Below are 14,582 nucleotides of genomic sequence, written 5' to 3'. Positions count from 1 at the left end.
ATACATACATGCACACACAAAGCCACTTCCTTTTAAAACAAATCCTTCATCTCCTTTTCTGCCTCCCACCCATAATCCCTTTGGTTCACTTCCCTCTCCTTCCTCCAAAGAATTCCTTCTTCTCAGTCCATCCCGTGAAGACCTGTAACACTGACATCTACCAGTCCTGGAAAGAAAAGAGGAAAGCCAGAGCTTTAGAACTACAATACAGAGAAAACAGCACCCAGAGGCAGCCTGGGCTAACCCACCCAGACAGTGAGATGGATGGAGCTTTTCCAGGAGAGCACATACATTGGCTGATTTGGGAAGAAAGGGCAGGACCTCTGCTAGATGTCAGGTGTGCATGTGGCATCAGGGGCCTTATTGGAGTCTGGTCACACCCATTCCCTGAGAAGCAAAACTCATCTTCTCAGCCTGGTATTCCTTGTGGGTGTCTGTGCTGCCCTTTCCTTAACAGCCAGACTACGAGAGGACAGAGCTGTGGCTCCCAGAGATTACCTGCTACTCAAAATGAACTTGAAGAGATGCGATTCTTAGGAACCAACTGCCTTGATCTCTTTGTCCAGCTGGCTCCCAGCATCTTGGAAGCTCTCCACTACAAAGGAAGGCAGCACTGGGTTCTAGATATGGAGTGCAAATGCCCAAATGCCAGGAGCACATGCTCTTCCGAAGGAAGACAAGAGGTGTTGCTGAGAGCTTTTCTTGAATCTAAAGACAAAATAACAAATGCAGAGGAGACAGAATGGGGCACACAGACCCCAGAAACCAGTTTCAGTGTTTGATGATGATAACAAAAGAGCAGGTCCCCCCTAAAGAGGTCTGGGTAGGGTCCAGAGAATCCAGCTGCACAGTGACAATCTTGGTGCTTAACTGTGACACAGAAGAAAGAGCCATGGCCACTTGAATGAGGGGCAAGAGGTGAGTCCAGAGCTGAACCTGGGAAGTCTGAAGGCAGGGAGATTTCTCCACAGGATATTGATTGTTTTTCTCCAGTCACAGACACCCATACAAGTACCAAAAAATCCTTCACCAGGGGTGGAACGTAAAAGCCAAAATGTTGACGTTACTAAAGGGAGTCTATTGATACTACAGGAGAGAGGCAATGGGAACAAGGAGAAAGAACAGAGGGAATATGGAGGAATTCTGACACAGAGACTGCTTGGGGGTTGGGGGGCACCGGAGAGAGAGCCATGCAGGATGCACTGGATGGAAAGGTGAGTATGGGCCGTGCAGGATGCACTGAGAGATGTGTGTGTGTCCTGAGGGGGCTCACATTCCAGGAGGGACCCAAAGGGAACCACTACGTGCATATTTACTTTACATAGTTTAAATTTCTATTGTATAATAGTCTGGTATTTGCTCTAATATTCAAAGGCATCATAAAGTAATCAAATGGTGCCTCTCAGGGGTACATATAATTCTGAGCATCACCTGAGCATCTCCAAAGCATCAGACATGACATGACTTTAGAAAACAGAGACACCAGTTAGATGGTGATTTGTGGGGCCAATGAACATTGGGCAGTGCAAAGGGAGTCAAAGGGGAGGTCCTGTCAGGTCTTAGGGACTGGTGGAAAATGGGGGTGAGGAAGAGTGGGAGATAAGAGATAGGGGATACAGGCTTTGATGGTAAGGATTGTAGGGGAATCCAAGCAAGGCCAAGTCAGAAGTAGGTTAAGGAGGTACTTGATTCGTGTCCGAAGATGTGAGGCCTACGTTGCCTATGGGCCATCAGACAAGGGACACTGAGGAAGACGATAGCCCATGGTCCAGGGAGGTCTGTACTAAACGGAGCATTTGGGAGTCACTAATTGTACAAGGTCAACTTGAAGTTTAACTAGATGTTTTCCTTCTCCCAAAAAGTTCGTGGTCTGGCTAAGAAGCAATGATCTCACCTTATAGTGGCACCAGGGAGAGAATTGTTCATTGTGGCAGAGACAAACTGAGCAGTTATTTATTTGCCTAGAGTGAAGCCTCAAGTGAAGATATTATGGAAATTTGTAGAACACAAAGGAAGTAAGAGCAGCTTGTGACAGACCGAAACATTTGGAAAACAGTTTTATAAACAGGGCCAGCACAGGCTCAGGGCTCTGTAGACTCCTGTGGAACTCACCTAGAACAAGAATTCCCCTGACGCTCCTGGCAACATGCAGAGAACCAGAGTCCGACGTGTGAGGCAAAAGAGAGCCATTGAGGGCTGTGCCAGATGAGGAAGGCCTTAGTCATCGTAACAAAGGCAGCTACACCAATGGGCCACATCAGCCGCTGCTACCTATGACCAGGAAACCAGCAATGAGAAGAGGGAGAACCTGCAGGGTCTACAGAATATGGCGTCCTGTTGCCTGTGGTAGAAAAGAAACGTGAGGTGCAGATGGTGGCTGGATAGTTGTGTGTAATGTCAATAAACAAAGGCAAGATGGCTTCTTCTACAACAGAACTGCGCCTTACATTTGCTTTCATGGGACCAATGAGGAAAGTAGGGGAATTTGGAGCAGAGACCTCATGGGTTGGGGCATCCGGGTCACTGAGAAGACCCCCTGGCTCTAATTTCCATTCATAACCTTGGCTTGTCCCAGTCAAGTCTTTGCACCAGTCACTCTCGATAACGATAGGGTCATTTGTCTTACTTTACCATAGCAGTAAACCTAGGCTGAAAATGTAAGATATAAAAGAAAACAAATAGTTTCCCATTAGCCCTGAATGTGAATGGAGAACCAAAGCAGGAAAGGCTCATCAGACTCCCTTCCTGCTGGTTAAGGCTCAAGAGAAGCTAATTTACCTTGGGCAATAGACTCTCAAGGTCAGCAGAGTGGGGGCCACCCACATGCTCCCTCATCACATTAGGGTCCCCGGAAAGACCAGAGCACCACCCTTCCTTAGCACCCTCTGTGGATGAGCACCACAGCACTCCCACACCAGAGCCAACGGTGTTCACCTCTTGCACACCATTTTCTTGTCAAAAATTAAGCTGGGGAGATAGAAATCACCCCAAATACAAACACAGACTCTGATGGTCATGGGGACTTCTTTATGTATAGCTGAATGCCCCCACCTGGGTTTTTGCCCCGTGATGGTTTGTATGTGCTCAGCCCAGGGAGTGGCGCTATGAGAAGGGGTGGCCCTATTGGAGTTGGTGTCCCCAATAAATATTCGCAGGGGATGCCTGGGCCGGTAACCCTGGCAGGGATGGTTAACTGCTAACCCTACTTCAGGCAGTGCTCCAAGTAGGTGGGCCGGATGTAACCACCTCTCATGGAGCGCTGCATGTTTTGTTCAAACCTCGGCAGCCTCCTTGTTCAGTGGATCCTGGGGTTGGGCTCCAAGAAGAGATACTGCAGGCCATACATTATAGAGTTTATTGCAAGGACTGGCGTCCAGTCCTCGCTGAGGATATGGAGGCAGACGTTGCCCTCGAGGTCAATGTTGGGATGCTAAACCACTGTTTCGCACTTCACCTTGGGAGGGCTGTGTGGGTATCCCTGTCCCGCCTTAGAGCTGAATACAAACGTGCCAGATAACTAGCTTGAAGTTGAGGAGGTCGTCTGGATCTGAGAAGCTGATGTCACGCGTCTTGGGCTGGTTCAGCTCGTTAATGTCCTTCTGAATCTGGAGCTGCACCGCTGACGCCTTCTTGCTGCTGCCCTTGGTGCAGCTGACATCCTGGCTCCTCCTCCTGCTGCTTCAGCGAGAACAGCTTGATCTTCTTGCTACCTCAGCAGCCGCTGCAGGGCCTGGGACCCTGGCTACCCAGCCTTAACCTCCTCCTCCTAATTTGCTCTGAACCCCGTGTGTGTCTCTCTCTTTTGTCACCCATTATAGAGCCTAAGACTGTTTCTTTGCTTCTTCAATAACCAAGCCCTGCTGTGCACTAAGGCTTTGTGTTCGCTCGGGTGCATCCAAGATAACATTACAGAAACACTGCTGCTGGGTGCCGAAGGGATGGCTCATGGGTTAAGAGTGACCGCTGCTCTTCAGAAGACCTCAGTTTGGTTCCCAAACCACACACGCACACACGCACGCACGTACGCACACACGCACGCACGTATGCACGCACGCACATATGCACGCGCGCGCACACACGTTTTAAAAACAAAAAACAAAAGTTTCCCTTCACCTACAGGCTTCCTAGGAACTGGGACTTGGCTTTGTGGTGTCTTATGTGGCATGTAAGTCTCCTCATACTGGTCTGTTACTGCTCTTCAAAGCTCTCTTTGCTAATAAGCTCCTGGCATGGTTTTCACAGGATCCTTTTTATGAAGACGACTATGCCTGAAGTAGGGATGCATCTGGGCAGCAGCAGGGACGATGACATTTGTGCCTGCTTTGACTTGGCCCGTTTCTGCGCTCTGTGTTCAGCCTTTTACGTTGATTATAATTGAATTCTATTTATTAACTTAACCTGAATGATTTAATACATGTATGAGTGTAATTTGTATTTTTGTTCCTAATTCTATTACCTGGGTGCATGCTTTCTACTTTGGTATGGTTTTACTGTTTCCTCTCTCTTTCCTTAGGAACATGGCCTTTGCTTTCATTTTCTCCAGTGGTTTGGAAGCATATATCCGGTTTCAAATTAACTTCTGCTTCCCTTTATGGTTTTCCAAAGCCTACATTCTTCTTTGTTATTTTTTTTTTCTAATTGCCAAAGAACATTTAATCACTTTATACTCTCCTGTTAAGGAGGAATTTTCGCACGGGCAAGCCAGCAGGATAGCTCATCTCTCTCTTCGCTTATGTGCTTGTGTTGTTATTTTTACAAAGTTATGGTTTAAATACCATGGTACCGTCTAATTTAATACTTTTTAATTTTTAAGCAAATTTGATTCTTAATTAAAAACCCATGATCTAGCTCTGAGTATGTAACAAGCAAAATTTAAAGTGTGGTTCTCCACCAAACTCTTGACCTTGTCTAAAAGAGATGCAGAGACAAAGATTCAGCAGAGACTGAGGGAATGGCCAACCAATAACCAGTGCAACTTGAGACCCATCCCGTGGGCAAGCACCAATCCCTGACACTGTTAATGATACTCTGCTATGCTTGCAGACCGGAGCCTAGCATGACTGTCCTCTGAGAGGCTCCACCTAGCAGCTGACTGAAACAGATACTCACGGCCAAATATTGGACACAGGTCGGAGACTCTTATGGAAGAGTTGGAGGAAGGATTGAAGGGTCCCTGAAGGGGATAGGAATCTCACAAGAAGACCAACAAAGTCAACTAATGTGGACCCTGAGGAGCTCTCAGAGACTAAGCCATATACTAAAGAGCATACAGGGGCTGGACTGAGGCTCCTGGCACATATGTAGCAGATGTACAGCTCGGTCTCCATGTGGGTCCCCCAGCAACTGGAGTAAACACTGTCCCTAAAGCTGTTGCCTACCTGTGGAATCTGTTCCCCAACAGGGCTGTCCTGTCTGGCCTCAGTCAGAGAGAATGTGCCTAACCCTGCAGAGAAGGGTGGTCCATGTGTAATGGTTTCTCCATATACATATGCTTGACTTTGAGTAATTCTAACATGTATTCTCCAAGGGACAAGGCTTAGGTCATCTAGTCTGTCTCCTATGAATGCACTAAATATCTTTCCCTAGAAAAGTTCACAAGCCCCTGAATTATCCTTTTTTCTCTTTAAAATGGACATCTTTATTTCTTAATTTTATTGTTTCTGCATGTGTTATGTACATGTGCATGTGGTATATGTACATGTGCATTTTGCTGTGTGTGCGTGTGTATGTGTGTGTGTCTGTGCGTGTATATGTGTGTGTGTGTGTGTGTGTGTGTGTGTGTGTGTGTGTGTGTGTATCGGGGGTTATGTTCACATATCTGTTGATATTGGCAGAGGCTAGAAAAAAGCATCAGATCCCCAGGAGCAAGAATTACTGGGCATTGTAGGCTGCCCAATGTGGGGACTGGGACCCAAACTCAGGACCTCTGCAACTGCTGTGCTTTCTAATCAGCTGATTTCCTGTTTTTATTTTTAACTTTTTTGAGACAGGGCATCAGTGTGTAATCTTGATTGGCTTTGAACTAGCAACTCTTCCTGCTTCTGTTCCTGAAAGCTGAGTTATCGGTGTGTAGCATCATACACAGCCCAATTCATTCAAAGTCCACATTTTCTTCTCAGTAAAACTCCCTTCCCTGCTATGACTCTTTTCAGTGCATTTCTTTTAGCTGTATTTATATAGTGCCCGTTAGTTGTAAGCTGGCTTTTCCACTCTTGATATCCACCACATTTCCTCCCATTTTCTTCTTCGTATATTCACTCCCTGTCCTTAGCCTGGGTTTTCAACTCTGAGTCACTGATGTGTCTGCCACCAGGTCTCCTCGGAACCTGGTAGCATATATATATTATATATATATAGGTATATATATACATACTATATATAGGTATATATATAGTACAGTATATAACTGCTCATGGCACATAACTGTTTATTATACTACATTATAATATAATGTTATATATATAATTACATAAATGTAGTAAATTATATTTGTTATTGTTTTTAATGAATGTTACATTTATCCTCTAACAGGGCCTTTAGCATTTAACACTTCTAATTACCATCCAGTCATTCATAAATTCTCAGCCTACCTCAGCCTCTTTCGTGTAGTCATCTCTGATTCATAGATGTCACGATTCTCATATTTTACTCTGAGCATAGAACTTATACATGAAACATGATTTTTTTCTGTTGTAGGTGATACATCATTTCCCCATTGTCTTAGGATAACTGCTTCTTGTGGTCCCAGGATCTTCTTATTGTCTCACCAAAGTCACCAGAGAACAAGAAAGAAGGTCTCAGTGTTTCCTCACTATCCTTTAAGACCATAATGGAGCTAAGAATGCTAGCAGCTAGGAATGCACATCTGCTTCTGTCCCCTGCAGAACTGAAGTGTGGGTCACCTTCTATGCAGACCCTAGCTGAAGCTCTCCTCACAGGGGTCTCATTTGCTCCTCTGACTGAGTTGATCTGGACAGTCTTTGTCCTGTATCACCCAGTTAGCTGACTCTAAAGAGGACAGTGTGTTCCTGGGCAGGCTGACAGCCCCTGCTCTTTTACTCTTCTTGTAGTAAGACCCTTCACACATAATGCCAGTCGGAGCAGGAGGAAGCTGTGGCTCCTGCTTACTTCCAGTGTCTTTCCCATTGCGTTTTTCATGTAGCAACTAATGACACAAACACTTTACCCATGTACCCGTGTCCTTAGAATAGGTGGTAGGAGTGAGGCTCCATTTGAGTAGCTGAGGCAAGGGAGAGAGTGTATACTGCCAGGAATATCATGGCTCCTTTTGGGGTTCTTAGTCTCTTTAATACAAGATTCTAGAAACAGATTTGTAAGAAAATGCAAGGACAATTTCATTAGAATTTGAGAGAAAAAAATCACAGAGCAGACAAACTTTGAATCTCAGCAGTTTCCAGGTGTAGGGAGATGCAGAAAAGAAGAGACAGATGAGGAGGAGAGGAGAAAAGGAAAACAAGAGGAAGAGGGAGGGGAGGAGGAGGGAGAGGAGGAGGAGGGGGAGGAGGAGGAGAAGGAGGAGGGAGGAGGAGAGGAGGGAGGAGAGGAGAAGAAGAGAAGGAAAAGGAAGCTGAAGAGGAGGAGGAGGAGGAGGACGAGGACGAGGACGAGGAGGACGAGGAGGAGGAAGCAATACTTTTTGAGTTAGGACCCAAGAAAGCTAGCATGATCAGCAATAGAGGTCAGCAAGCAGCTGCACGGCAGTGAAGAGAGAGCATTTCAGAGAAATAATCATAATAAGAGGGTAGCACGCTTAGGCTTTAAAATGGTGTCTATGCAATGCGTTTATGTGTGGACGTAATGTTTGTGTGTGCACTGGAGAGTCCAAGAGAGGGAATCAGATCCCCTGGAACCAGAGTTACAGGTACTTGTGAGCTGCCCAACGTGGGTGCTGGGACCTGAACTCTGGTCCTCTGTGAGAATAGCACTGTCTCTTAACCACTGAGCCATCTCTCTAATCCGGTGCCTAGTGTATTGGTCAGGATCTGAAAGTAAAAGATGGAAAGTTACTTTTTTCAAAGTTGGCAGGCTTAACAGTGCTGTGATGAGGAAAGGCCCCTAAAGGACCATCCCAAGAGGGGGTCCTCTCAGAAGGAATAGTAAGTCTTATTAAGACATAATTGTTCTCCCCAGCTTTTCAGTACAGCTTTAAGAGACTCGGTCTTCCCAGGGAATGGTCACCTGGCCAGGTAATTGGCATCTCGGCTGGATTAATTATCAAAAGATGAGCTAATATTCTAATACTTGGAGCAGTGCACTGTAGGTTGATGTCAAGACAATACATGATTGGGCAGTAGAGAGTGGGTCAGGGACAACGTTTTTGTAAGGTGAGAGAGGAGGAAGGAGAGAGATCAAGATGGGGGTCTCCGGAGGAGGATGGTTCAGAGTTAGGTGAACTAGATCGATTTTACCTCGTCCAGGTGGACGGTTTATATCTATCAGTTGGCAGTGAATTTATTGTGTGGATGAATTGTGGATTGAGAATTTAACCTGTACATCTAACTGCTAAATTACATGTTCCTGGAACTTTGATTTACCAGGCTAAAGAGGACGGTGTGTGGAAGAAATGGCTGAGAGGGCATTGGAGAGTGCGGAGTGAGAACACGCAGGGCCCGAAGAACGAGGTGTGTGTGTGTGTGTGTGTGTGTGTGTGTGTGTGTGTGTGTGTGTGTGTGTGTGTGTCATGGTAACTACCAGCTAGGGAACCTCGAGGAGAGGGCAGCTAAAAGGGAAACAACCAGGAGAGGGTGGCTTGTGAACCTGCATGGCAGAGTAGCAGCCAGAACGAGCGGATCCGGCTCACGGGAACTGATAGAAAACGTTCCATTTTTAATTTTTACCGCAACGGGTACACAATATTTTGTCTTTCCAGCCCCAGAGACCTAAGGAGGGGCAATTTGGAGTTTCCTCTCTAGTGTTACCAGAGAAATGGGGAAGTGTCCAAAGCTGACCGTGAGGGAGCGGGCCATCCTTAGTGCCCTCCACGGCTACTAATCGCCTGTCTGACTGCTTAGCATTAGGGAAGATGAGAGCAAGCTTCTACGGAGGCAGCTCCTCATCCTGGGTAGGGCGGTCACACATCTGGGGAACCTGTGGCTTCTGAGTTAGGGCAGAGGCAAAAGTCTCCTTTCTCTCCTCCTCAGCCTCATGTAGCTTAGATTAGAGCTAGGAATAAATCACTTGTGAAAGGTTCACAGCTGGGACAAATGAGCAAACCCCCTGCCTCCAGCGCGGCAGGCTCTGCACCCTCTATTTCCTAGGAATTCCAGAGGAGGAGATTTATGTAAGCGTTGGTAGCAAGTTTCATTCACAGCCTGGCGTCTCCTGTTGTGCGTACTTCTCATACGAGGTGCAAAGTGCACCCAAGACTTCATTGAGTGATACACATGAGCAAAGCGGAGTAAACTCAACATGGAAGTTCCAGAAACCTGGTACCTGATAAAGCCAGAAAAAGTTTCCAAAACCCTTCGTGCCGTCTGTCTGCTTTGTCAGGCCGGTGCAATGGATGCTCTGTTGAAGTTCCATTCGGTGTTTTCATTGGGGTAGATTAGGCATGGCTCTCACTGTGATAACCAGCACACTAGCTTACCTGAGCCGATTTCCTTCCAGGTGTTCGTTTGTTTGTTTTGTGTGTGTGTGTCAGTGTGTGTGTGTGTGTGTGTGTGTGTGTGTGTGTGTGTGTGTGTTACGGAATATAACAATCCTGTTACTTCACACATGTAGGAAACCGCAAACCGCAGGTAGAGACTGTGATTCTGAGTACATGGTCCTCACAACACTGTTGATTTATAGAGAGATAGAAAGCGTCTTAATGGGAAATGCTGATCACAAAGCCCAAGTGGATCTCCAAGGGACTGTCTCAGGCATGGTGCCTCACGGAGGGATGTGTTTCACTGCTCCATGAGGAGGACACTGTACGTCCATGAGCTCCCTCACTGGCGGAGACCTCTCTGGCCTGCATGTCCCATTCCCAAGAAGATGCTGTCAGGTGTGGCAGATCCCTGTTCTCCACCGGCCGACATCAAAGGAAGTCGGCAGTTGCAGCACCAGTGTTTGGAAAAAGAAAATGCAGAAACCAAAATGGCCTTTCCTAGCTTTCACTTTGGAATTTACCAAAGCCAGACCCAAGAAATGTGATGACATCCTAAAAGCCTGTGATTAATTCATGCTGGTCCCCAAGTCTTGCCCCTCAGTGCCACATGGTGAAGCAGTTACTACCACCTGGTTTTCCTCTCCAGCCAGACAGTACTTCTAAGAATTCCAGTCAGCGCAGGAGTGGAGATAGGCCTGAGTGTAGCATGCCTTACATTACCGTTATGCAAATCTCTCTAATCCACACCCCCCAAGGCTCCCTTGCATAAACAACCATGCGTATCCGTGGATTATTTACACATGTAATTGATGGCCTTTCCCCCAGACAAATTGTTCGGTACGGGGCTCCCAGCTCTGTCTCCTAATGTTTCTCCACAAGTAGGAGTCTGAGGTGGCAGGAAATGGCAGCTCCCTGGAGAAGTCATGGTGATAAATGAGGCCGTGTAAGGCTATTTACATACAGGAAACAATACGCATAACGGAATGAGGCCGCTCCTCAGTTTTCATGTTGTTTTAAATCAGCGTTTAAATAGCACTGAGTTTCTTTCCCCCACCCTCTTGGCCAAAGCAATTTTTTGAAATGTAGAGTCTTTTTGTTAAAAAGAACCCAGGATTTATGAGAATAGATTGTTGAAATTGTGTAAGGTATATCTGGAGCTATAATCAAGTATGAGATTCTCTAGTGGAAAATGTCGAAGGTTGCCCAGACCAGAATGCTGTAGGACCTTTCTGAGTACCTGGGAAGTAAGGAGGTGCTGATCTGTGCCAGAGGGACAAAAGGGTCTCAAAGGGCAAGCACACTGGCTGGTCTTGTTCGGCAGGAAGGAAATTGGGCATCTCTGAGTGGCTCCACACAGCCGTGGCAGCCTGTAAGAGAAGATGAGCCGGAGTGGACAAGTGTCTGGTAGTCATCTTGCCTCCTGCAGCTGGGCTGGCCCTGGATGTTCAAAACCTCCTAATGTGCTCAGCAGAACAGAGCCTGAACCTTGATGTACCTGCCTGCTCCCGGCCACCCTATGCCACGGGCAAGACCATCCCTGCCCAAGTCCACAGCAGACTTCAAGTTTTCCCAGTGACTCTGGTCTCCTCCATGCCAGCGAGTACCACCATCCTCGGAGTTTTAAGGCAGACAGAGAGATCCAGGCTTCTGGAACTGGGCCTCATGCAGCTGTGCCGATTCTGGGTCACAGGAGAAGAGAAAGGCATTGTTGTATTCCAAGTTCATTGTTACAAGCCAACTGGGACAGGGGACATCTGGCCCTGGGCTCATCCTTCTTAATGTAGGAGTATTAATATAATACTCGGTGAGAGCTTTCATCTGAGTACAACTGCAAAATATCCTAATGGTGGTTAGCCACGGGCCTTCATCCTTGGTGTTCCGGAGACTTACCTATGTCAGTTCCTTACCTAGCGTGCCTACCTACTTCAGTAGAGCACGGGGGAATTACTTAGTGACTTCCACCCCAAAATCAAGGGAAACCACCTTTAGTAAGAACGCAGTATGCAAAATATCAACGAATGTTTCTTAACCATAAGAAACAAGTATTAAGAAAATAAAACGTTAACAGGCAATCATTAGAGTTTTCAAGAGCGATAATATAAAATGTCTAGAGAAAACTAAATTTTAAAAGATAAAAGGTCAAATAAAAAGATCAAAGTTCTACCTGAGGAGTATGTGAAACTTCCAAGGACACGAAGGAGATCTGATACATCTTCATCTGCACTATTAAGATTTTTTTTTCCTAGACCTACCTCTGAGGTCCACTTGGAGTCCTTGGTATACACATCCAGTCAGGAAGTGTCAGGAGGAAGAAAAGACAGCTGGAAGGTCAAGGCGTGTTAGATACAAAACGTCTTTTAAAGCTGCAGTAACTAAAGGCTTTCCTTTAAAGAAGGAATTGACAGTTAAAAACAGCCCAGAACCAAATCCATCTGGGATGCAGTCTAGTGTAAAGGCAGAGCTTAGGCCCAGCACACAAACATTAGTAAGAGAGTGCCCTGGAGATGACAGTGTCACCCAGGTTCGTTCTTTTCTCTTTTGTTTGAATGAAGCCCGTGAATCAAAGGTGCGAACTGCAAACATACCAGATGAAGAAGGTGAATTAGACACAATGGTTCCTAGAGAATGTGTTTGAAACAGAAACAGAAGGTACAGCCAACAAAGAAAACCAGATGGGCAGAAAGATACATTTGACAACAAAAAATATAATCGAAAAAAATTTAAAGGACCAATAGAAAAAACGCAAAAGAAGATAAAAAGATACAAAGAAGAGAAATATCAATACACATAAAACTCTGCAAATGAATAAAAACACAAAAGGCACAGAACAAAAAAGGTTCAGGACAGGCATTGAGAAATTTACATTAATAAAAATGTGAGTTAAATAAAATTTTAGAAGCTCACCATACCTCAATGGTTAGGTGTACAAAACTTAAAATACCATTTGGTTATATGCAACTGGGGTCATTTGCAGAAATTTAGCTGATATGGTAATATGCTTTTAACTAAATAAACCATACTTGTTAAGAAGCTCTCAGCCTTCTGGTTACAGACATGAATTTTCCATGTTCATGAGTTCTAAGAACAATTTTATTGACTCTGGCTTCAGTAACAGTACAAAGACTAGCATCAGAGAGCTGAAGATGACTTAGAGAAATTACAGGACGGTCCTACAGTGGAATATAGCATACCCATAAAGGCAGAAAAATCAAACATACATGCTCGAGGTCTGACTCCCCCACAACATGCTGCAAGTTCAAGTCTAGGTGTGGCGAGGCAGCGGAATGGAAAAGCTGAGAGCTAGGACACTGCTCTCCTGAGGGATTAACTTGGTTTTTGAGAGATAGTTACTGTCCCATAAAAGCTGTTCCTATAAAAGAGTAAGCCCAGCCCTAATCCTTCCTGCTTTCCGGTGTGCTATGTGATCTCCCCATTTTCAGTGTTCTCCCACCAGGACGCTATGTGCCGTGTGGTAATGTACCAAGACTCTTACCAAACAGTAAACAAATGGGCCATTTCATCTGGGACTTCCAGCTTCCAGCATTATGACCTAAATTACTTTTTCTAGTATAATGTTCTATCTTGCATGTTTTGTTGTAACAATAGAAAATAGAGTAATAAAATATCATAATAGAGAAGACACGTAAGGATAATTGTAAAATAATGAGCAAGTGCAAGATTCACGGTGCCCTCAGCTCCATAGACAGATGACTGTAGTTGCCTTTAAGTGCTTAAAAAATTTTTGAAAAGAATGTCTAAGAAAACTCGGAGTAACTGCTTTACGTAATGAACCTTAAAGAAATGGGGACCCAGAAGGAAGCATGTGTCTCTTTACTGTCTGTTGTACATATTGGAAATGTCATCATATAGTTGTTATCTCAATTGACGAAGCAACTGTAAAAGTAACATAAGTCTGACAAGATGGCCAAGCAGGTAAAGCGTTTGCCACACAAGCCACGTGACCTGAGATCAATATCTAGAACCCTCATAAAGGTGGAAGAGAACCGACTCCATGAAATTGTCCTATGACTTCTGCATGCACGCCATGATGTGTATACCATGCCATTCACACACACACACACACACACACACACACACACACACACACACACACACACCCCTACCATGCACACACAGTAAATAAATATTATAGAAGAGATTCCATATTCCTAAGGCCCTTTTCTCCTCAAATTAATATAAAACTACATCAGTTTATAAAGTAATCTTTCTAAAAAATTAGGCAATATTCCAACCACTTTTGCAATGTACTCTTTAAAATACAAAAGTGTGCTCTTAACCGTGGGTTTCACCACTCTTGGACGTGGATTTAGTGTTCTGTTTTATTGCTGGAGCTAAGCTTGCCAACTCACTAATCACCTGAGTCCCTCTGACTCCCCGGAGTTGCATCAGAGTCCGCAGGGCCTTTGGCAGCTCTTTGACGTGAAATGAGGGGTTCTGGGCGAGCTCTTTGACGTGAAATGAGGGGTTCTGGGCGAGCATTTCTTCTCACCTGGGAGAGAGGTTGCTCTCTGCAGGAGGTCAGTGCACCAAGCTAATGGATTAAGCAGCCCCTGCACTTTCTCTGGTTTCATAGCAACCAAGAAACACAGGTCAATGATCCCGGCACACCTTGTACTGGCAAATTTTCATCATCTCCTGTCCCTTGGATGACATACCTCGTTTTGGGCACACATCCTCCAGCAGTGATGTTCTTCCTGCCCTCACCACAGGCCCTCACCACAGCCCCTCACCACAGCCCCTCACCTCATTTTGAGCAGGTGTCTAATGCATGCTCTCTAGGCTAACTCCTGGCTCCCTGTAGAAGTCGGGTGAGCTGTCTTAGCTGCCCTGCATCTCCTGAATGACTATACCATGCTGAGCCCCATCTCTCCCGGGTCCTCTCAAGTATATGGAGAAATGCCCCAGTGATCTGGGTAGGTTAGAGACTGCCGCTCCCTGGTCTCTATGCCCA

At 45.6% G+C, this 14,582-nt stretch overlaps 1 pseudogene; it reads right to left on the bottom strand.

The window, feature by feature from the left end:
- Positions 1–3,202: 3,202 nt before the first annotated feature.
- LOC116904254 lies at positions 3,203–14,110 on the bottom strand (annotated as a pseudogene).
- Positions 14,111–14,582: the final 472 nt, after the last annotated feature.

Source organism: Rattus rattus, chromosome 6 (genome assembly GCF_011064425.1).
Source record: "Rattus rattus isolate New Zealand chromosome 6, Rrattus_CSIRO_v1, whole genome shotgun sequence".
NCBI lineage: Eukaryota > Metazoa > Chordata > Mammalia > Rodentia > Muridae > Rattus > Rattus rattus.
This window is presented reverse-complemented; position numbering and strand designations above follow the sequence as displayed.